The sequence below is a fragment of the Hetaerina americana genome, unplaced genomic scaffold (genome assembly GCF_022747635.1).
Source record: "Hetaerina americana unplaced genomic scaffold, ioHetAmer1.1.p SCAF_69, whole genome shotgun sequence".
In the NCBI taxonomy this organism is placed as follows: domain Eukaryota; kingdom Metazoa; phylum Arthropoda; class Insecta; order Odonata; family Calopterygidae; genus Hetaerina; species Hetaerina americana.
Genome location: NW_027287305.1, coordinates 289,913 through 316,080, shown reverse-complemented (window position 1 = coordinate 316,080; position 26,168 = coordinate 289,913). Strand labels below are relative to the sequence as shown.

At 37.0% G+C, this 26,168-nt stretch overlaps 1 long non-coding RNA gene across 1 annotated transcript; it reads right to left on the bottom strand.

Moving 5' to 3' along the window:
• Positions 1-25,620, bottom strand: LOC139696126 (uncharacterized). Its single transcript, XR_011702588.1, has 5 exons — positions 25,462-25,620; positions 24,745-24,973; positions 11,966-12,211; positions 2,926-3,110; positions 1-758 (listed from the first exon to the last, which is right to left on the bottom strand). It is a non-coding gene; the product is annotated as an uncharacterized lncRNA (long non-coding RNA).
• Between the last annotated feature and the right edge of the window lie 548 nt (positions 25,621-26,168).

The following is a 26,168-nucleotide window of genomic DNA, read 5'->3' as shown; positions in this document are numbered from 1 at the left end:
ACCTTTTTAGACCTCTTGAACTAAGCTCTCAGGTCTCACTATCAATAACATAACTGCAATGACAATATTTATATAGGATAACAACAAGGCAATTACATATTGTACATCAAGAAATCAGAATTCTGATATTCACCAAATAACCAGTCATGTTCACAGTCACATCACATGTTTCTATGTTCACTATCACAAATAAGAAAATCACTCACATTATTATAAAAGTAATGTGATACAATAATAATGCCATATTACAGTATGTCATTAAACCATTGCATGTCGACAATTGAAAGTGGTCAATTTTATTCCTAATCTCAACAATGAACCATAAACTGCAAACATTGAACAAGGATAAACATGAAAGAGTACCTAATATGTATACAATTTAACTCATTTTTTGCATTTTTTTCTTTTCATTAACATAAGCATTATTTCAGATACAACAATAACAATTATTAGATACAAATGGGGCAGACACTTGAATTGGATATACCAATGCAATTATCATGACCAAGGATTTATTGAATGCATAGATCAAGCTGTTCTAATGACACCCATGTGATATGTTGAAGGAACTATATTATTAAGGTGCAGAGAAATGTATTTTACATTATGAGCTGCTCAAAATGATACTTGAACATGAAGCCCAGATTCCAAACAATCCATATCCAATTCTTCCCTTCTCTCACTCCTCGCAATGATGCACAGGGCGAGTCTGAAAGACTAACACTTTAATGGCTGGTACATCCCATGCTCTGTTCAATCTGAAATAAAAATTTAAGGCAATTTTAAACCACCATGAATTAACCATGACCTATTACTTCATCAGCAAAAATATAACATCAAAAATTGGACATGTTTCATTTAAAAACTTACATGAAACAAATCTTAAACATCCAATGCTAGCTCAATAAAATACTTGATCAAGCTCAAAAGCTAGCCAAATTCTTCCCAAACCATCCATAAGAGATGGCACGAAAATTGTTCTTTTCATGAATTCCCACCCTTTCTGTTTAGCACAAATTACAACTAAACTAGTAAATAGGTTGGTACAATAGCTCAGACCTCAACATTAGCAACACGAAGCTATTTATATTTCAGTCATTCATTGTTTCCTTAGAAAATTCAAGACAGCACTCATAGATTGTGAAATTTTCATTTAAGTAGGCCTCATTACCCCCTAAAGCACAGCTAAAGTTTTAGCTATACCCATCACATTGTTTCATTTTCAGCAGATTGAAGCAAGAAACATGTGTGTTAGTAAAACAATAAATAAATTACTTATGCACCGTGATTTAACTCCTCTATTTCAGGGCTTAAATCTAAACCAGTAAAGCTGACTATGATGAAGTTCAATGCACTTTTGCATTCATGTTCGTGACATTACAATTGGTGCAAGTTTAAAAGTGATCAAATGTCTAAAAATAATAAACATCATTCCAGACATTCAATGGAAGAGACTTTTTACAAAATGATTAAGAAAACCCACAATATCCTTCTGGGTAATCAATGAATAAGGGTTGGAAATTGGGTTAGGTCAGTCATATCACAAGACAGTCTTCAATTTGACCTGAATAAATGAATATGAAAAATCTTGGAAATATGGGTGCTGCATTTTCTCTCGGTGAAGAATAAATGTAATTGTGTGGTAAATGCAGAGGATACGTTTGCTGCTTTTCAATTGCAAAGCCTAATTAGTTTCTGTATGGATTTCACACCAGATGAAAGAAATAAGGATATGATCCAGAGACAATAGAAAGGCTGAAACAGTGAGTTACTAAAGCCAAACATGCCCAGAGGGGCAAAGATGGTGAAATCAGCTCCATGGAAATGGCTATGATTTGTTGGTTTGCAATTGGAATCACCTACATTCATTTATTGCTAAATAATTTATTCATAAATAGATGATATTATGCTTCATAATTACACCAGTTGAATAAAGTTGAACTGACAAATACATAAATTGGCAAAGAAAAAATTTCTTTTCCATCAAGACAATGCACAAGTACACACCTATAATGATAAAACTCATGGAATTTAACCTTTATTATTACAACACTCGCCATATTTGCAAGATTTATCTTCCCTCATTGACTATTTTATGCTGTTACTCTAACATCGCTGTAAAGAAAATAATATATCTCAACATTAGGGTCAACAACAACCCAAATACCCGGAGGGATATCCTAAATCCAATTTTTGAGACAATTAAAAAAATTACAAAAATGCGGAAAAGAGCATAAAGCTCAATGAAGATTGTTTTGAATAGTAAAAAACATTTTCAATTAATAATTATGTAGAGACCATCTACCGTAATTAAGTCCTGGCATATAGCTGACTTCCTGTTTTGGTAAGTGACCACTGATATGATGTAATCTACCAGCTTTTGCCCACCCTTTAAATGTTGAGTTGGTATATTAAATTTCACCCATTTTTACCAAACCCATAACTGTTCCTGAGATGAATGTAATGATCCCATACCACCTTGTTTGATTTCAATTCCCTTTTTCATTCTTTTCTATTTTGCCATAAATTATTTCATAACACATTTGCAGTCATAAGCATACTGGTGTTACATGTCGGCTAATCCTGTTGCTTTCTTAAAATGCCCGGCAGTAGGAAGTGAAGATTTAGTGAAAATGCTGACAAAGAAAATATCAGTCAATTGATATTCTTATATTAGGTGATGATTCATGTAAGAGCCATTGAGTGAAATATCAATTTCACTCATAAACCATTACAGACATCACTTAAATGCTGAATGATTGTTCATGAAATATATAGAACCAAGGCTCTGCAATTAGTTCAGTGAGTTCATAAAGGAAATATAGTAACCAATCAAATTCATGGTTCTAATAATTAAATGAGGCACCACAAAGCCAATGAATGGCACATTTATATTTAATTTTACTCATCCCTCCCACGGCTTACATTGATGGCTGTTAAGGCATAGGCTATAACTTTCAGCTGCTGGGAGAGGTACGTCCAACCATCTCTCTCTTCTGATCACTGCCACCCGAATTCCATTCCATCTCCCTCTCGCCTTGCTTCCCTTAACCTCCGCATCCATTATTCCTTCCAAATGCTTCAGGCCGACTACTAGCCATGTTTGAAATCTGTAATGAAGTGTTTGACATTGATAAACACTGACATCTTGTCTGTTTAAAACACCCTTAAACTATCAAAAGGACAAATAATTAATTTTTCATAATTGTCTACACCAGCAATATAACTCAAGAAAGAAAAATACATACTATGCATGCACCACTTCAAGTTTAGTTTTTTAAATACATAGGAACCTCAATCAACAAGCACATTCCATAGTTATCCTCATAACAAGCGCAACTATTTCATCCAAAAATTTACTCACAAGCGACTTCCTTTCCACATAATGAGATAAGGGTAATTCCCAGAATGACTGCGTGCCCACTACTTCATTGTGTTTAGCACCCTTTCCTCTATCTTTGTCTCTTAAGTGATCACATATTATTCCCAACTAGTGTTCAGAATAGCATTTGCGATTTTTTCTGCAAAGTTTAATAAAATTTTTACCTAGTTTTAAAAATGTGCCAAAGGAGAACGCACAAGAAGACAACCATAATCAAATAAAAATTACAGTAGGAAACATCATAGAAAAGCGAGAATGAGGCATGAATATGGCTGATATTGTACCTACATACAATTAGTCCACATCAACAACTCACATTTACTTCAAGAACAAGGACAAATTTTAAGAGGATAATTCAAAGGGATGAGAACAACATATACACAATGGCTGCATAGTCCTGATGATGTTGTAAGTTTCAAAAGCAACACAATCAATGAGCATATCAAGATGGCAAAAGTTAATTTCAAGGACCTGGTTAAGGAGATGCTAGGATCTTCACTGGCAGAAGAAGTCTTTAAGGGAAGCTCTACATGACTGGAATCAAAGGCCTGGTGTTTCTTGGTGAAGCTGCAAGCTCTGAATCAGTAGCAGCAGCATAGCTTGTACATAATTGTTTTCCTGGCATGGAATGCATTTTAGTATTTACATCAATTTATATGAAAAATTTGTTTCACTACTCAACTGTTTTGCTATGCAAGGAAGATCAAGGAATTACACCCGTTCAAGGTATCACTGTACATTCCTCTTTCATTCATGCATAATTTGAACTTCCCTGCACAAACTATACTGCTGATTTTTTCAATTGCTCTAAAGGCTACAGTAACAAGTCTTCCTCTATGAAGAGGATGCCATTATCTAATTTGAATTATAACTTTTATACAGGTAATAAAGGAGGATTAATATTTCCTACCATTGTAAGCGAATTAGATATTGTGAAAATTTAAAAGACAGGCTTTCCACTGGTGTTAATTGCATTAACAATTACATAAGGTAGAAATGAATGACACTGACAAGATTCAGCATAAATATTTGTAAAATGCTTGCCTGTGGATAACATCACTGCAATAAGTAGCTAGCTCTGGCGGGTCAGTTTGCATAATATTTACCATATGCATATCTTGTGGGCCAATAGTGATGCCATTGAACCACTTACACAAAAATTAAAATCACTTTTGACTAAATATGATTACCAGTTATCTCAAACCTATCATTCAAAAATAATTATAATCCATGACAAAAAGTTCTGTAGAAAGTTAGCATTAAAAGGGTCAAAATTTCACTTAGCGCCTATAGCACTTAGTGTTGTCAAGGCTGAAAATATAAATAGCAACCCTAGTATTATCTCCATTTTTAGAGCACAGGAATAAATTTTATTTCAATCGATCTTCATTACACTTTGGGACTGTAACATATAACATGGAGTCTCATTAAATGGCCCCAACACTGAAGTAGAGTAGTAGAAGGAAATGGTCCCTGGGTTTATATTATTCAAAATCCCTGATAATCTTAAATATGTTCACTCTGGACAACTCCTGGAGAAACTGGAGAAATTAGGACAAAGACTACGTAATTGATGCCAGGGACTTTGGGTAAAAATCCAATTAAAAAACTCATCAAAACTTTCATAGGTAGTGTCGTTTTCTACGCTATAGAAACACGGTCATTAAAGCACATGGATGATAGTCATACATTCAAGGTTTTTAAAATGTGGGTGTGGAGAAGAATAGAAAAGGTAAAATGGATAGACAGTGACCCCCTGTAAAGAAGCACTTCATCATTTATATAATTCCAGACATGTTTTTGTCTAAACCTGGGAATACCACATAGCCAATGAAGTTCATAAACAATTTGATGCAGGTCCAATCATCAATTATCTACCTCACAGTAAGAATATTTTCAATGGCACTTGTGGTATGGATCTAATTTATCTAATATTATTTTATGAAAGAAATCATTTGGGGTGAAATATTGCAAAATAACAATCATTAAGCCAAATATTTCCTCATGCTAGTAAACAAAATGCCAAATCACATAACCAATAAAAATGGTAAATATCCACTTCCTCATATTGACACACCCAAGCACTTCGTGTGGGTATAAAAAAATGAAAACTACAATCATTTGGTGTTACTGGCAATGAGATTGCAGGACGTGGTCAAAATTAATCTATTTTGATTTTTTTAATTCATGTCTTGTAAACAATAATAAGTCTCCTGTTAAGCACAAATGAAATAGTGAATGCAGTTGACAACACAATTAAGAATGCCGAAATTCCTTGACTATTTCATATTTCCATCCACAGGGGAATGAAAAACGTCCATAACTATATAAATGAATACCTAGAGCAGGTTTTCTTTCAAAGTTTCACTAAAGCATGAACCTTATTGATTTCCTTCAATTATGCAAGGGAACATAAGGATGGTAGTTGTTACGCTAAGGATTCAAGAATATTGTTGAATCTGTTTGTTGCACAAATCCAAGAAATAAAAGACTTAATCCTAGAAATTAAGACTTAAATCCAAGAAATAATAAGGTCTGTTCAAAAAGTACTGCGAATTTTGAATTTCCACAGTTTACCTATACTTGATTTCCGATTTTTTTATGGCATTATGTTGGTCTCTGAATTATGCCAAAGCATTTGGCCATTTTGAATGTCCAGTTAATGGTTGACAGCTGTTTTGCTTGCATGTTTTTGGCTCATCTTTGATTTTTGCCTGTTCCAAAAAACTGATCAAAGAATCAGTATCAAATTTTGTGTGAAAAACTTAAGTCCTCAGCCGCAATCTGAATGTTGACTGTGGCATATGGAGTATCTACCTTGGACCGAATGAAAGTCTCAGGCTCTCAGAGGGCCGAGAAGATGTGAATGACCAAGAGCATGCCGGATGCCCGAGCATGTCAACAACAGATGAAAACATTCAACTAAATAGAGAAAATAGTATTGGCCAGTCGTCGAATCACCCTTAGAGAAGCTGCTGAGGACCTAAACATAGCTATTGGCTCGTGCCCTTTGATTTTACCAATGAATCGGACAAGACGCAGGTCACCGTGAAATTGGTACTAAAATTGCTCACTTTTGACCAAAAAAAGCAACACATTAACATTTCTAATGAGGTGTTTGACTCTGCTGACAAATCATGGGTTTGTGGTTATGGCGTGGAGCTCAATCATCCCATTAGAAGCTGCAGCACAAGCGAAGACCAAAAAGAGTGCGCCAAGTTCGGTTGAACGAGAAAGTTTGCTTAGTTTTCTTCCATTGCAGGGGTGTGGTGCATCATGAGTTCTTGCCACAGGGTAGAACGGTAAATAAGGAATACAACCTGCAATGTATGCACAATTTGTGTAAGGCAATCCGCCACAAATGCCTAGATTCATGGAAGAACAAAATTGGCTTTCCCACCAAGACAGCACCCCTGCTCACAAACCTTTACTTGTGCATTAATTTTTGGCCAAAAACAATACACTAATGATGCCGCAGCCACTGTATTGCCCATATCTGGCCCCCAATGACTCTTTCTGGTTCCCGAAACTGAAGACGCCCACAAAAGAACTAGAATGAGAGACTGTCATTTTCAATCAGACAAGATCCACATCCCACACAGCCATTTGGTGCCAGGGAGTCGGAATCTATTTAAATAAAAATGCAGGTACAAACTCAAATGCCATGGTGGGAAAATTATCAAAATGTGATTGATACTGCTATTTTGGGCTGATCCAGCAAACCCTTAAGTTCTCTAAATGTGAGGCATAACTCTTCTGCTTGCAATTATAGCATAAATGAATGGACAACTTACCTATCCTGGCGAGTGCATCAACGCACATATGAGTGACTGAATAGGAACATTATTTTATTCTTCCTTTTAATAGGTTCCTGTTTTTGTTTTCTTTTTTTATAACATTAACCTTTTGCACTCAGATGTCGAGTGTGACTCGGCACGGTTAGAAACGGCAGTAGCTCGTATGTCAAACCACACTCGACATAGTTTCACCACGAGGGGAATTGGGATTTTTGTCTATTTTTCCAATAACTTTTCTTTTAATCATCTGCATGAAAGAAAAAAGGAAAGTTAAAGCTTAATTAATAGCATGGCTTGTTTTATAAATGAATAGTATCGACCCATTATGTTGTCGTCAACATAAATGCCATCTCCCATAGGATGCCACCACCTATGCAGATGTTTCTTTTTACCTATTTACTGTGTTGTAAGTTCTTTTTCATTTGCATTGTTTGCCCTTCACTACTTGGATGTCAGCTAAATGTAAAGCAATGTCTTTTAGAGGTCATTGGTACCTGAAAAAAGATTTCCAGAATGTAAAGTTACTTCAGTCAGCTGATCCTTAGTTCATTGCTTTCTAGTTTTGACTCTTTCATTTCCTTTTCTCCCTTGGGTCCACTGTCTCATCAAACATTCAGCCTGCTCTTTTCCTATCTATTGCATAGTCAGGAATCTTGAGTAGGAGGGTCCAAATATGATCTATTATATTCATAGTAAAACACGAACCTTAGGCCTTTTCCTGGAGTCATACTTTTTTGAGGTTGCATCATCATTGTTTGAGGAGTGTCCAAGACATGGGTCATTGATTCATAGTAACTCGAACCCTAGCACTTTTCCTTTGTCGTGGTTTTTTGAGGTTGCATCATCCTGCTGTGGTACGAGGGTCATCCGGAAAGTAGTACCCGTTCGTGAAATAAAGACACAAAAGTAAATATTAACAAATATAAAAAATTTTATTTGAAAGAGGATACTTTAAACTACTTCTCAACATAATCTCCAAGCAAATTAAGGCATTTGTCATAACGTGTGACAAGTTTCTGTATTCCTGCTGCATAGTCCTTCGCCGCCAGCTCATTGAGATACGCGAGGGACCCATCTTGCACAAATTTTTGCATAATGCAGATGGTGTTTAACAATTTCATGAACAATTGTTCGAGAAACATTGGGAAAATGCTCACAGATGTCATCAATTGTGACGCGCCGATCGTTCCTCACGAATTCGTCAACTGAGCTCACCAGTTGGTCTGTAATGACAGACGGTCTCCCCGAACGCTCATCGTCGTGTGTGTTCCCCCTCCCCATGTTGAAGTTGCGACACCACCGCCGAACAGACGACTCGTCCATTACATTGTCTCCATACACCTCCTTTAATTGGCGATGAATATCACATGGGCGAACGTTTCTTGCATTGAGGAATTTAATCACTGCCCTCACTTCACAACTGGCGGCGTTCTCAATTTTTTTAAACATTGTAAACAATCACAGAAACAACACAGGCAATGCTAGCGTCACGCAACTTGGCTCAGAGAAGGCAGACAAGCCACTGAAGCTATCTGACCTCGTCCAGCGGCTACTCGCGTCGTCAGCACTTCATGCGGCACGAACGGGTACTACTTTCCGGATGACCCTCGTATAAAAAAAAAAAAAAACCTTCCTTATCTTAGTCCCCGAGGTTCGATTACATTTCTAAAAGCATAACGCAGGTGTTTTCCTGACAGAGGGTTCTCTTACAACAGATGCTTTCCCTTTAGTTGGCCGAATGCTTAGCCAGCTAGTAGTTGCTCATTCTGAACGATTTTCACCTCCTTACGATAAATAAGTATTCCAAAGAATTAGAAAGCAGCTACGAAGAATTTTACATCGAAACTGATGAATTTATTAACAAATATAATAGTTACAAAGGTGAGTTATCTAAGAAGGCGTTTGGAGATGATGAACCAGTCACTGGTCCAGGTGGAACTATGGAAAGGAAAATGTCAAAAGATCAGGGTGAGTGTACTGACAGTGACAGTGATGTTGAATTCATAACAACAAAACGAAGACGCACAATTGTTTATTCAAGTTATAGTGATGGAATTATAGGTGATGGCATTGTGCATTCGGGCATAAGGCCCAGTGAAAGTAGTGTTTGTAGTGGAAAACTGGAAAAAGAAAAGTGGAATGCTGTATCTGTGAATGACCATGAGCTTAGCGGAATCCCCTTCTCCACTGGTCAGTTACGTGTTGGACCTCAAGTTCCATTTGGATGTGCCACACCACACTAGTTTTATCAGTTGTTTTTTACAGACACATTGATACAAAATATAACAGAAGAAACTAACGAGTATTTATTTATTTTTATTTACACAATTACGTTGCAATTAGGCAAATTTCCTGGTGGCAACGGTCAAGTTAGGTCAAAGATAACTCTTACGACGAAAATTACATACGAACACACAAAAACAGATAAGAGACAAAATATTTTTACATAATGACACTTCCACATCACATGCAAACAAAGTTCCGCATCACATACAAAATGCCGTCACACATCACATACAAACAATATTTTCATAACTACAATGTAATAATTATTACCCAGTGGCTGCTTTACATTTCAACTTAAAACTACTAAAATTGGATGGAAAGGACTCAAACAAGCCTCCAGGCAGCTGGTTCCAATCAATTATAGTTCTATTTAAAAAAGAGTATTTTTTCTTATTTGTTTTTTGAGTCATTTTTATTTTGAAGCTATGGTCGTTTTTTCCCTTAAAGTTAGGCTTTTCTATCACTTGCCATAAATCTTCCCAGGCTTCGTCCTTTTTAACAATTCAATACATCGCGCCTAACCTACTCCTTTTTCTTCTATTTTTCAAACTCTCCCATTTCAGTATATCTAACATTTCTGTGACACTATCTGTTCTTTTGTACCTTCCGAGTACATATCTTACTGCCTTTCTTTGAACTTTTTCTATCTTTTTAATATGTCCCACCTCATCCCATACTATGGAGGAGTATTCTAGGATAGGGATAACCAGTGCCTTATATGCTTTTTCTTTTGTGGCTACGCTACTTCCTTTTAAATTTCTCATCACCCAATGCAATACTTTAAATGCCTTCCGTGTCAAATTATCTACTTGGACTCCCCACCCAAGATCCCTAGTTGACATAAAATTAGCCAGAAAGAACTATCGCGGCGATCCACTTGGAATAATTGGAAAGATGTGACGATTGCGGAAATGAAGGCTTTTCTTGGCGTAATACTAAATATGGGTGTATTGAATCACCCTAGCTTACAGAGTTATTGGTCCACAGATTTTGAGTCTCATATACCATTTTTTCGACCTGTTTTCAAAAGAGAAAGGTTCTCGAAAATATTTTGGATGTTACGCTTGAAAAATGATCAAAAGTCAATTCAAATTTGAGGACAAGAACCGAGAAGGTAAACTGCTCCGTGTCATACATTGAAATGAAATTTAGGGAGAGATTCTGACCAGGAAGGAAGATTTCTGTTGATGAGGCTGTTGTTGGTTTCAAGGGAAAGATACACTTTATCAAGTACAAACCTAAAAAGCCAACAAAATGGGGTATTCGTCTATATGTCCTCTCAGATTCCAAAAGTGGTTACGTACATTCATTTGTCCCTTATTATGGTGGAATAACAACTGAAACATTGGTGAGACCTGATCTCCCTATTACTAGCAGAATAGTTTTAGAACTGCATGGAAAATTGAAGAACTCAGTATCTGGTTCCCAAGGCTATCATTTCTTCACTGACGGGTATTACACTAGTGTCACTCTTGCATGGGAATTGCTGAAGGAAAAATTGGCAGGGACAATAATGCCCAATAGGAAAGATAATCCACCTGTGATCAAACATCCAAAGCTACAGAAAGGGGAGACAGTGGCTTACAGGGATGAAAATGTAATGCTCCTTGCATGGAAAGACAAAAGGATAGTCACAATGCTCAGTACGTGGGACACTGCAGAGACTGAGCCCGGGGAAAGGAGAGTTTGTGGTGGTGGGAATGAAATAGTTTTCAAACCCAAGGTTGTGACAAACTATACCAAGTTTATGGGGGGAGTTGATTTTGCAGATCATTACACAGGCACGTACTGTTTCATGAGGAAAACTAAAATGGTGGCGTAAATTGTTTTTGCGGGGGCTTGAGGTCAGTGTTGTAAATTCATGTATATTGTATAAAGAATGCCAACAAAGAAAAAATTAAATACCGATCTCGCATGTGACATTTGTTAGGAAACTAGCACACGATCTCGTTGGAGAATTCTGAGATGGTACACAAACTTCCAGGGTTAGATTACCATCCACAAACATAGAGCAACGTTTAGATGGAAAACTCCATATAATAACACCTCATCCTAACAAAAAACATAAAGAGCAGTTTATAAAGTGCGGTTTGCTCTGACCAAATATCAAAGGAGGAAGAAGAAAGGCGATATATATCTGTGAGACGTGTGAATGTAAACCAGGTCTTCATGTTGGTGAATGCTTCCAAAAATATCATACCATGAAAAATTATAGTTTAAATTATGGTTTATCAATAAATTATATAGTATTAGTAATAACAAATTAATAAGTTTGTTTGAAAAGAAACTCCAGTTTTTCATTCTAGTGCCACGCGTAGTAAATTTGGGGTATTCAAAAAAATTGAATCCCGAGTAGACTAAGGAAATCTAGAAAAAAGCACCCGAGTGCAAAGGGTTAATACTTGTACAGCATAAAATATGAATAGATTGGACTGACAGGAGTCACAAGAAAGAGGGTGAGAAGACTAGTTCTAATAAATAAACGTGGTACTATATTTACCTTTACTCATGCCACCCATAGCTAACATTGATGGCTTTTAAGGGATATGCTACGGCTTTCAGCTGCAAGGCTAGGTACTCCCGACCATCATCTTCTGATCAATGCCACCTGAACTTCATTCAGAGACTCTTTCTCTCTCTCCATGCTCCTCTTAACATCCACATCCATTGTTCCTTCCAAATTTTTGTGACCAATTACCAGCCATGTTTGAAACAACCCTGCATTCAGTTGTGTATCATCTGCAAACTGAATAAAAACAACAATATACAAAACTTGGATTGTAACAAATACTTTTCTGCAACACCCAAGGGATATATTTTCCAGCTCTTGTACTTAATGAGGTTATTTTATTACTCCTGTCAGTTTTTCGTAATAGTGACTAGGTTTGCATTACAAATATGTGGTTCAAATAATTTCATTAATATATAGCAAATGCATAGATGACAATATGAAATAATAAGAACCATTAACCTATGAAACAAAGAATATGCTCCCCACCACAGATTCATACAATCTGGACAGTCAAGCCATGGCCTGAGGGTGGCTAATTAAGGGTTTGCCAGAGGCAGCCTTATTGTACTTAACCATACCATGACATAAAATATTCAAGTTTAAGCAAATGTGGTCAACAATAATTAATATCTCAATCAATATTTCAGCTGTTCATTAGAAAGTATGAACAAACTATTGCCGTTCATATGTTGATTAAAATGCCATATGTCATCACATGACATGCATTCAATTAGATATCTAATTCTTTCAAGTGACTTTGTTACTCCTCATCCACCTGGGCACTTAATTATTATGCGATCTCCTAACAGGAAAGCTTATCTGACATTTACATCAAAGAACTGAGGCAGTAAAAACCAATGTTGAGCATTAAGTAAAGAGAAGTTCCTTCATACCTTTCCGGAGTCGGTCTCCGTTGGGAGCAAAGTAGTGCTTTATGGACTATCCTATTTGAAAAAGCAGACTGAGACCAATTAGTTCTTCAGTTTGAATTTAATGTCCACTAAATGGATGCCTGATTTACAAAACTGTTACTGGGAGATGAACAATTAGAGGCCATTCAACCATATGTTACGTGCACAAACAATTATTTGGTTCAGAAATGCATGGCAATTACAATTAGCACATCATCTCCACTGAACTTATAAAAACATTAAATGCTTTTAAGACAATTAGCAGTTATCTTAAATCTATAATGCAGATAAAATGGTTATTTACTGAAGAGATGAACAGAAATACATTAAATGTAACAACTGAATTCATGGTTCTTGGAGATAAATTAGTTAAGACAGGGTGTGCTGATGTTATTCAACAAGTAAGCATACAATAAGGAGTGTTGCTACACAGCATAAGGGCATATTCAACCTCTTGAGGAGTATAATGAACAACCTTTCTCAATCTTTAAACAACTAGGTAAATGCATGGTGAATCTGAGTTATCTAAATGGACAGGTTCCACAGTACTTTCATTCCCCAAGGTAAAAATTCCAGAACCTTTCTCTAGGATCTTCCTACGGAAGAAATAAAAGTGTTCGTTTACAAGTGTTACAGAGAAGTAAAAATTCCAAATTATTCATTCACATTGAAATGAACCATTACAGAAATTGCACACCAAACGTTCCAGTAGCATTACTCATTTTTACCAACTGATCAACTCTATTTACTATATTCATTCATAAATGATTCACTTAATTTTATGCAATTCCAGGCCCACTAACCCAATATTCTAGCAACATCTAAAACTGTATGTATATGTCAATATTAATATAATTGATATTTTAGCAACATCAACAAAATATTCATGAAAAAATATTTTAAAGGAGTATGGTGGCGGCATTTAATATGATGGCCAAGCAGCAGCCATGCATTCCAAAATAATGGTAGCCCCATTTCTCTGAAGCTAAGCTTACTTTTAAGAAATTAAAATTGGATTATTTCATCATAGCAATAGACAAGAGATATATTAAGTAGAATGATACAATATAGTATCCATTACCATTGCCTTCTTAGAGGTTACTTACTTATCACTACCAACTTCATTTTTGTAGAATATCAGGGATTTACAGGGTACAGCAGCATAATTTGCCGATTAGATCGCAACAATTTGCCGCCGTATGTTTTCTCCATTAAATCCTATATTTGTACAACAAACCCTTGAAAAATAAATTGATTGATCCCCTTCATATCAGTAAATTATGCTGCCACACCATATACTTTATTTTTTTAAACCTTCATTACACTTTGGGGCTTTAATGCATATTACTGATGATGAAAACTGACAGCAATCAACAGTGAAGGAGAGTAGTGGAAGATTATGTCCATGGGGTTAGGTACACAAAAACCTTGGCTAATCTTGTTTTTGAGCTGTCCCGACAATTCCCTACTTCACATAATACAGATTGGTAAGGGTTTAACATTCTGCTGAGAGAAATAATGTTTATTCCAAACACCTCTCAATTAATTTCACTGCTTGAAGGAAGTCTATAAAATACTAGGTAGACCCAACAAAAGTTATCTCATCAGTTAATAAACAGAATAGGCAGACTTTCCAATTTCCTAATGCGTTCTCCTCAATGTCTGTTAATCATTCCATAGGGCAACTATTGCATCAAGCCCATATGGGTACATGAGAAACATCGATGTATTTGGCATAGCTATTTGGTTATATCTGGAAAGTCAGAGACATTAACCAAGGGTAATTTGAAAAGTTTGAGCAAAGATATAGAGGACACTTGTGTTTCTAAGAGACATGTGACTAACTGGAAGTCACTTTAATATCATCAGTAATCAGGTTTCAGCCAGTTTTGTGCATTACTACGTTGAGTATTCTTTTTATTCAAGCATGATTGAAAAAGTTCATTCATAACAAGCAAAGCTTAAAAAATATTAAACCTTGAGCTATAAAAGTCAAACCCTTCCAGCAAAGGAATGCCTTGTAGAGCACCTTACAACATTGCTTACTCTGTTCAGTTTTTTTTCAAGTGTCCCTTCCATGCCTTGTCTCTTCTGTTGAGAAGACCCTCACGCTACCTGCAGCATTGTGTAACCTTCCCTACCCATGTCCTTGGGGGCAGAGCACATTGTATGTTGCATGTCCATGCAGTAGTTGAATTTCCCCATCATAGTTTTCAAATTCTAGCTTGCACATTATTTTATAAATTTTTACTACATTCTAAGGTGCAAGAGTTTGTTAGTTTAAGGCATATGTATTCACATGCTTGTGAGTTGAAGGGTTTTGCATGACTTGATACACCACTGTAGAGGTAGGTTGGCATGTGGTTTTGTACGCATTAACGCTTGATGACGTAACACCCCTGACACACACCCTTGCAGTGGCTATCGGGATATTCTGAAGATGAAAGTAAGCTTAAATATAAATGAACTGCACATGACAGACAGCATATCTTAAAACAATAAAGGAAAAGGATAAGCAACCGAGAAACTACACTTGACCAAAAAGCTAAATAATAAAAAGTCTGATATCACTGATATAAAAACAATCTGAAATAATAAATTAAACAACATTCAAATGGATTACCTATTCTACATCTACTTAATGACCCACAAGCCACTGCAAGGGTGTGTGGCAGGGGGTGTTAGGACACCACCTATAATTAAGAAAATAACCACATGGAAAAGCCACAAACTTATACTATCCACAATCAAAACATGGTATACATTCATTCAAGAACACTTACACCCCACACACATACAAACACTCAAACTACCAACTAATATACACCTACAAATTTACCGTATTTTCCTATCAATAACTAGTGCATTAACTATACAAAAATGAGCAGATGATTGAGAAAAAGACAATGCATGTACTGTAATGAAAATTGAAAAAATCAAAATAGAGATGTATTTTTATACACATACATCCAATATAGAGGTATTTTTAAACACTATATATAATTTCTACGAGCATATATATATATATATATATATATATATGTAAATACAGATAAGCAGAACTTTACATGCTCAAGGTAACTATGAAGCCCTGGGCACGCTGTGTCTACACAAATTCATGATAACTAAAAAGTTCTGGGTGTGCGTTATACATAAGGTGAGCTTTGTTGATGGGAAAATAGCGGTACTTAATATCTTTGCAATTTTTAATTTTGTTCTGACTTTTAAATTCAATGTTTTCATATTTCTAAAGTGACCACTTTCTTACCAGTTGGGGAAAATATTTGAAATAGTTTTTTATCATTGTCTAGTATCATACCTTGAAACATATAACCTATTATCCACATCTCAACATGAATTCAGGAAAACAAGGTCCACTACAACAGCCACATATCACATGGTGAATCAAATACTTTTAGGATTGGATAATAGAACTGAAACTTAAGGATTATTTTTTGATTTCACTAAAGCTTCTGACTTCGTCAATCATTAGTTACTCCTGTATAAACTGAAATGCTATGGTATAAGAGGCACACCCTACAAATGGATTGAGTCTTATCTAAGTGAACGGCATCAGTATGTTGAGCTCTCAAGAAATGGCTCCAAATTTGTTTCTCCAGGTAGAGGAGTAACACTGGGTGTTCCCCAGGGTTCTGTGCTTGGTCCTATTTTATTTTTAATTTATATCAATGATCGCCCGAATAAGCTTAAGTTCATTAAGGGGATAGACCCAATACCGTATGCTGATGATACAAATATCATTGTGTCGGCCTCTTCAGTAGACAGTTTGACAGAAAGAGCAGCTGAAGTATCTCAGATTTTCAATGAAAGGTGTCTTCAGAACTTCCTAAAACCCAATATAAATAAGTCCAGCCTGATTTACTTTACTAATAAAAAGAAAGTTTCATCTGCAACCTCAGTAAATGTAGAAGGTGTGAGCATTCCCCAAAATTCCAGTACCCAATTCCTGGGAGTAATCCTGAAGAAAAACATGTCTTGGGAGGAACATATTTTCAAATTACACAGCAAGTTAAGCTCCCTATGCTTCCTTATTAGAAATATTAGGTATTCTGTAAATTTAGAGGTCCTTCTATCCATTTACTATGGTGAATTTTATTCTCGTGTTACTTTCATTATCCTCTTCTGGGGTTCCTCTCCCCATGTGAGCATAATCTTCAAAAACCAAAAGAGGATTATACGTATTATGAGCAATGCCCCTTGCGATGCACCACATAAACCTCTCTTCAAAAGACTCAGTTTATTACCACTACCTTGAATATATATTTAATGTCATCTTACATGCAAAGGGTAATATTTCCCAGTACAAGTCCAACCACAACTACCATAGTCACGATACAAGGACCTGCACCAACCATTTGTTCAAACACACAATACTGCTCACGGGCCCAAAGCAATAGGCTTAAGGTTATTCAAAAAACTTCCCCATGAAATCAAATACGAAACAAAAGTACCTGTTTTCAAGAAAAAGCTGTTTAACCTTTTAAAAAATAATATGTTCTATCCTGTTAATGAATACCTGGAATTGTCGCTACGCATCAATTCTGGGTTAACCAATTAATATGTAATTATGCTAGTGTATTGGTATGTATATATTTTTTCTATCTATTCGAAAATTGTGAAATTTATATCTGACGTGTTCTATATTTGTGTATGTATGAACATGCAATAAATCTCCAGACAAATAGATGTACCATTATGATTTCTGATTGTTTGGGGAAAGAATGAGCATTTGTATCTATCTGGACTGCACACAGTCCCACACAATAAATTGTTACATAAACTTAAATACTATGGGATCAATGAGAAAATAATTAATTGGATTAGAGACTTCTTGTCAAACCGCAAACAAATAGTAGTCATAGATGGGTTGTGCTCAACCAATAGAGATTTAACTTCGGGCGTCCCCCAGGGAAGTGTAATAGGGCCTCTTCCGTTCTTAATATACATAAATGACTTAAGCACACACGTTAGTAGCAATCTGAGGTTATTTGCTGACTACACAGTGGTATACAGGGATTTAAGGAGCCAACTAGATCGTGAGCTACTCTCTAGAGACTTAGACAATATCTCGGAATGGTGCAATAAATGGGGATTAACACTTAATATAGATAAATGCGCAGTTTTGAAATTTTGGAACAAAGGAAGTAAGGAACAGGATATAAACTACAAAATAGAGGGTTCAGTATTGACTACGGCAAATCAAGTTAAATATTTGGGGGTTGTTCTAACACCACGCCTTTCATGGGGAGCACATATCAGCACAATATGCGGATCAGCTTTAAAGAAACTTGGCTTCATAAAACGGGTGGTGGGGAAATGTAATGAAAAAGTTAAAGAGATGTGTTATTTTGCTCTAGTTAGACCTCATTTGGAATATGCCGCAAGTATTTGGGATCCTTGGGAGAAAATTTGGCAAAAAAATTTCAGAGTAAACCCGCTATATTCGTTAAAAATTGTTATGATAAGAACACAAGTGTGACAGACCTCTTAGGGGATTTAGGCTGGGAACCACTTGAGGTGCGGAGAGAGCAAGCGAGTCTTAGACTTTTAGAAAGGTTCAGAACAAATGAGTTTAACTATGACACTGAAGGAATTATAATGGCCCCACACTACTTGGGTAGATCAGACCACAAAGATAAACTAAGGGAGATAGATTCCAGGACAGATAGGTACAAATACTCATTCTTTCCCCGAACAATCAGAAATCATAATAGTAACAAACCGAAGTCACTTTAGAAATATTAAAAACATAGAACTAACAAGTCGGAGCAAAGTTAAACACTGCAAAGCTGTTGGGTATAATTTCAGATACATGCATATGTAAGATTGGCATTAGCGACCGCTCGAGAGGATTAGTGACCGCTAGAAGGCATACTCCCTTGGGCAAAATGAGAAAGGGCATGGCGGTGGATGTAGAGTGTATTATTTGCCGTAGAAAATTGAGAAATGGAGTCCAGTGTAGTGGGTGCTGCTCTTGGTACCACTTTAATTGCTCTAAGAGTAAACTGGAGGATTGCGTGAGTGATAATTGGCAGTGCAGTAAGTGTGAAAGTCAGAAGAATTGAAGAGGTTTAGAAGAAAAAGAGGAGGTAATTGAAAAGCTGCAAGCAGATTTAAACATCGCTCGTAAGACAATTTTCAGTCTTTCCGCTGAAAATGAGGAACTGAAAGCATCTTTAACAGAGATGAGGCGGCGGGTGAAACAGCAAATCGAAGATGATCTCCACTTTGTCCGAAGGTGTGATAAGAGGAAACCGGAAGATTTAAGGCCGACCAGAAGTAGAACAAGCTCATGTGATGCAGATGCCGATCAGGCTGGAGGAATACGGGAAAGCATCCTACGGAGAGAGCAGCCAAAGAAGCGAGGAGATGGAAGGAAGGATAGGATAAATGTGAGACCGAAGAGGGAAGTGCTTCCGATGAGGGAGGTCATAGTGTCAAGGGAGGGGACATCTCTTGGTGATCCAGGGCCACCCAAAGTGAAAATATTTGGTGATTCCATAATACGTTTCGTCGGAGATTGTGGCGAAAGTATCAATGAAGGGGTTCAGTGTTTTCCGGGGATAAGAGTAGAACAATTGGACAATAAAATAGCTAATATGGCTAGTGATGATGATGAAAGTGTTGTCATTATTCACGTAGGGACAAATGACGTAAAAAGTGCTAAGTCAGAAGACCATCTAATCGGTTTTATTTGGGATTTGGCGACCTCGGCCAAAAATAAGTTCAAAAGTGCTCAAATTGTTATTAGTGGAATTCTTCGTAGAAGGGACATAAATTGGAAGAGAATTGACGCCATAAACGAAGGAATAGAGTGGGTTTGCGTGCAACAAAGTCTGACATTTGTGGACCCGAATTGTTGGGTCGGTGATAGGCACTTGGGCCGCAATGGAGTGCATTTAAACAGGAAGGGATCCCTGGTTTTGTCAAATCTGTTTAAAAATGTCGCAATAAAGCTCAGTGAGCAGGGAAACCTGTAATGGGCACAAGAGGTGGACCTCGCAATACCGAAGGAAAGGAAGGTAAGGGCTTAATAGTTTTGCAGGTAACCTGCCAAAGTATTCTAAATAAAGTATGCCATTTTGAGACGTTAGTTGATGCATGTAATCCGGATATTGTGATAGGTACGGAGTCGTGGCTAAGTGATCATATTATGTCAAACGAGATTTTTCCCCAAAATTTGGCAGTTTACAGAAGGGATAGGGATGGTCGTGGAGGGGGGATATTCATATGTGATGATAAAAACCTAATAAGTACATTGGAATGGGTAAGAAATGATTGTGAGATGATGTGTTCATGTTAAAGGTAGGAATGGAGGGAAAATTTTAAAAATAGTTGCTATGTACAGAAGCCCCAACGAAGGGATGTACGCAGTCGAGGTATTAGCAGACATATGCTCGGCTAACCCTGAGGATCACACCCTCATAGCGGGGGACTTGAACCTGCCAGGTATTCAATGGTCGGCAGACGAGGTCACGGTGGTGGGTGGGAAGGCCCAAGAAATCGTTAGTCGTCTTATAAACGAGGAGGGTTTTGTACAGATGGTGGAAAAACCCACGCGCGGGGGAAACATCCTCGACGTCATACTTGTGAGACCGAAAAAGTGGGTAGGGGAAGTCGATGTCCTTCCGGGAATAAGTGACCATTCAGCTGTGCGTATGTATCTAAACTGGGAGAGGGCTCAGTATAAGGGGGTAGTAAACAAAAAGATAGTTTGGCAATATAAACGTGGTGATAGGGAAGGGTTCCAGACCTTTTTAAGGGAAAAGTATTCGCAATGGGTAAGTGGTGGGCAGAATGTAGAAGAAATCTGGAAAACATTTAAGGGGATAATGGAGGAGGGATTAAATAAATTTGTCCCAAAAAAAATTCTTAAAGAAAATACTGATCCAGAGTTCTACAACCGCAAAATTGGATCCTTGAAGAAAAAACAGAGTGATTCACAAAAAACGGAACGAGAGCTCGGAATGGCTCATACGGCTCTGACGGATAATGGAAATAAATTTTACAAGTACCTAGTAGTAGTAGTTTTGAGGGGAGGCGACCGACAGCTGAGGTCATTTGCGCCATAGGGGATGGACAGGAAAGGATGAAGGGTGGAGAGAAACCCGGCATCGGCATTAGCCTACTCTTTACGAAAGGCGCCAAGGGGTCCCCAGTTTAACGTCCCATCCGACGGACGGCGTACTCACTCAAAGTGCCCTCCACAAAGCACCTCAAGTAGGGATCGAGATACCTCTGAAAAATATTCAACACTGCCGGGATTTGAACCCGTGCCCTCAGGGTGGGAAGCCAGTACGTTAGCCCCCGCACCATCTCGATCCCCTACAAGTACCTCCAGAGGAAGAAAGACAACAGGGAAAACATAACAGCTTTAAAAAAAAAAAGAGGATGGGACACTAATCGTTGATGATAAGGAAAAGGCTAATACGTTTAATAATTGGTATGCAAGTGTATTTAAGGTTATGGTAAATAAAAAGGATCCTGTAGATTCATCTCTGAGTCAACAAGGAGGCGAAAAAAAAATATTGAATACCAAAAGTATTAAAACAACGAGCACAGAAATTTATAAAAAAATTGTGAAAATGAGGGCAAATAAATCAAAAGGGCCAGATGGTATCTCAATTGACTTGCTTAAATTGGGTGGTAGTGTAGTTTCAAATTATATAAATCATTTATTCAATGTTACCTTAAACAATAATGCCCTGCCAAATGCTTGGAAGGAGGCATATGTTACGCCAATTTTCAAAGGAGGAGATAAGGCACTAGTTGATAATTATAGACCGGTAAGCTTGACATCAGTTGTATGCAAGCTATTAGAAAAGATAATGGCTGATTATCTCTGGGACTTGTGGGAGAGTGAGAATTGGTTGTATAGTCTCCAATACGGTTTTAGAAAAGGGCACCCTTGCTAAACTCAGCTATTAGGGTTCTGCCAAGAAATGTTCGACTCTATGGATGCGGGAATAGAGGTGGATGCTATAATAGTCGACCTGTCAAAAGCCTTTGATTAAGTTGACCACGATCGCTTAATGCTTAAGATGGGCCAATTGCCACTACACACAGATAGAAGAGTAATCTCTTGGGTCAGAAATTTCATGGAAGGTCGAACACAAAGGGTAAAATTAAGAGAAGTGTATTCTGAAAAAGCAGGGGTAACATCGGGAGTCCCACAAGGAAGCGTACTTGGCCCGCTATTGTTTTTAATATATATAAATGATCTCCCAATAAATATTAATTCTCAGATTAGACTTTTTGCAGACGACTGTATTATCTACAGGAAAGTCGAAAATGACAGAGACCGTGACAAACTTCAAAGGGACATTAATAAAATGGCAGATTGGGTGACAAAAAATGGGATGGATATTAATGTTAGCAAATGCAAATCCATCACTTTTAGCAATAAGGTAAATGGAAACAATAGGGAATATAAATTCTCAGAAAATGTCATTCCTAGAAGTGATACTGTCAAATACTTAGGTGTATATTTAACTAAGGACTTAGGGTGGGGGCTAAATGTGGAGTACATTTATAAGAAAGCTTTCAAAACTCTTCATTGGGTAATGAGAAACATCAAAGGGAGCGTTAGAGCAACCAAGGAGAAGGCTTATCAGACCCTAGTAAGACCAATTTTAGAGTACGCTTCTCTTGTATGGGACCCTCATGAAGAAGGTCACATTAAAAAACTGGAAAAGGTGCAAAGAAAGGCTGCCCGATATGTTCTGGGGAAGCATAGGAGGATGGAGAGTGTGTCTGACATGCTAGAAACGCTGGGCTGGGAACCTCTAGAAACTAGAAGGAAAGTAAGCAGACTTCGTGGAATGTTCCGAATTCTGAAGGGGGAGAAAGCTTGGGCAGATCTTAGGAAAGAGGCGGGGAACCCAAATTTTATAGGCAGAAATGATCACAAATTTAAGGTAAAATGCCGGGCACAGAGAACAAATAAAAAAAAATTTTCTTTTCTAAATAGAACAATTGTTGAGTGGAACACCTTACCTGCAAAAATATTCGAGCCCTTTCTTAACAGAGTGCATACTTTTAAGAATAGATGTAAGGCATATATGTAATAATTTGATTGATCCGTGATGTAATGTATTATATGTAATAGCTTAATTTTATTTTTAATTTATCTTTATTTTCTTGCTGATTAATGGCTGTAAATGGATGGGGATTCACTTGTTTTGTTAAAGAGATGTGTTTTGAAGTCTGGTTTTATGTACTATCTTTTGCAATTATTTGGGACTTGTATGCCACCTGACAATGTCTATTAGCACATGTGTATTTATAATAATAGATGTAGTTTGAGTGTTTGCATGTGCGTGGGGTGTAAGTATTCATGCATGAATGTATGCCATGTTTTTTTTTGTGGATGTATGATTTTGTGGTTATTGCATGCGGTTTTTTTTTCTTTTCTAAATTACGGGTGGTGTCCTAACACCCCTCGCCACACGCCCTTGCGGCGGCTTGCAGGGTATTAAGTAGATGTAGATGAATCTATCTCCCTTATTTTATCTTTGTGGTCTGATCTACCTAAGTAGTTTGGGGCCATTATAATTCCTTCAATGTCATAGTTAAACTCGTTTGTTCTGAACCTTTCTATAAGTCTAAGCCTCGCTTGTCCTCTTCGTATTTCAAGTGGCTCCACGCCTAAATACTCGAGACCTGTAACACTTGAGTTCTTATCATAACAATTTTTAACTAATCTGGCGGGTTTCTCTGGACTTCATCTAATTCTTTTTGTCAAATTTTCTCCCAAGGGTCCCAAATAATACTTGCGCCATATTCAAAATGAGGTCTAACTAAAACAAAATAGCACCTCTTTCACTTTTTCTTCGCATTTCCCCACCAACCATTCAATGAAGCCGAGTTTCTTTAAAGCAGATCCGCTTATTTTCCTGATTTATACTCCCCCTGAAAGGCATGGTGTTAGAACTACCCCCAAATATTTAACTTGATTGGCTGTTGTTAGCAATGATACCTCTATTTCGTTGCTTATGTCCCATTCACCACTACTTTTGTCCAAAATTTCAAAACTGCACATTTGTCTATATTAAGCAATAACCCCAATTCCCTGCACCAATCTGAGATTTGACCCTAGGTCTCTAAGTAGCTCGCCATCTAGTTGGCTCCTTATTTCCCCTTATACCACGGTAGTAAATGACCTAAGATTGCTACTAACGTCATTTATGTATATTAAGAACAGAAGAGGCCCTAATACACTTCCCTGGGGATGCTCGAAGTTACATCTCTATCCCTTGGGCAACACCCATAAATGACTACTATTTGCTGGCAATTTGACAAGAAGTCTCTCATCCAATAAATAATTTTCTCATTGTTTTTAAGTTTAGGTAAGTTTATTGTGTGGGACTTTATCGATGGTTTTTTGGAATCGAGGAATACTGCATCGACTTGTGTGTTATTTTCTCCCAATCGAAGTATATCGTGAATGAAAACACCTAATTGTGTGTTCGCAAGATCTACTCCTAAATCTGTGCTGGTTGTGGCTTAGTATTTTCCTGCTATCAAGAAATCCCATGATGCAAGGGATAATGTCTTCTGATATATTACAAGAGATCGATGTTTGGGTATTGGGTCGGTAATTGTTTGGTTTATCCCTACCGCAACCTTTATAGATGGTAGTGCGTAAAATACTTTTCGTCTTACAGCGACACTCTTTTATAGAAAATAAATACGCAACTAATCCAAAAATAGCTTCAGTTAATAATTTAACAGAAAAATTTAAAATCACAAGGAAAACCTGGTGAATTAATTCTAGGCGTATTCAGTTTTCGAATTAAACATTACGCAAACACAAAAACATTTGGCACAACCTACCTCATATCAAAATATTTCCAACGTGCACCATGTAAATTCCTTATCCCAGGTAGTTCAACTGAATTAGCTGTCCAAACTTGTGACTTTTCATTGTGCACCTAAAATCCCTCACAATTTGGACGCTTCTTCTGAAACCATAGCAATTGGTGATCCAATCATTACAAACGAATCTTTCATGAAGTACTCGCTACCAAAATCCTTCCGGTAGTTGCCTCAAATTCGGGTCCAACTGTATCCAAAAATTAAAATAACCACAGAATTAAATTACTACTTAAATCCGCAGATGATCTAACCTCATCGAAATGAAATCCCCAACACGAAAACCAATTACTTGCAAGCAGCCCATGAACCAGTTTTAAAACATGGCGATTGACGATATACAAACTGCTAAGTGTACATTAGCAATATTAAAATTAAAAAGTTATCGTTAATACATCAACATGATTACGTTGCACAATTACCTTCAACATTATTTCTGAATCACTCGGATTCAGTTTTCCGAAATCACGGTTACCGATTCATTCAATGATATCTCAATCTTACACAAATTACAACAATTATTGGATAATCCCTTATTCAACACCTGCTACATTCATCCAGGTCTATTAAAAAACATTTTCACATCTCATACCAACAGATACATTGACAAAAACTGATTACCAATTCCATTCTCTTTAGCGTTGGAAGAAAATTAATACTGCTCAAAAATACACCTACCTGCTACTTTCCTTATTGCGTCGCGGATTCTTTAAAGCGTGCCTACAAAAACCGGAATGATAGTTCAACTAACTTGCAGACACAATTACCATACATTACTACGTGGTTCTTAACCAAATGTTATCGACCACGAGCCCGCTTCACACATTTTCACAAAACATGGCGGGATTCCAAGTGTTGGCGCTGAAGTTAACGGTCACCTTAGTCAACATCTCAAAAATCTTTTATCAATTTTTAACCAAGAAAATTATGGCGCCCATTATAAAAATTGCAAGTAATCCAAACATGAGAAGAAAAACATGTACATAAAACTTCTTGTCCCAAACAATGAGGCGTGAATGTAATTGAAACTGCGATGTTGTAAATATTTCAATAAATAGGTGCGCTTACTTCATAGCAATAATTCTTAGGAGGAAAAAAAGTAAAAATTAACACCAAATTATCTTTTCGTGACCTGTCCGGCCATTACTTTTAATATAATAAAATATTAAATTACCGTTACCAGCGCATTTCCAGAAAATTCATTTTCAAATTGATAGGTTTTTCACGGGTGCCCTCACAACCCTACCGGATTCCGCCTACCATGAATCCTAGAGTCGTGAAACGGCCGCTGGCAAAAGCGAGTGCACGCTCTAGGGATGTACTTGAAAGAATTTTGAGTAATTGTAGCATTGTCTGAAATAAATCTCTTTTTCCGGAACTTTTCC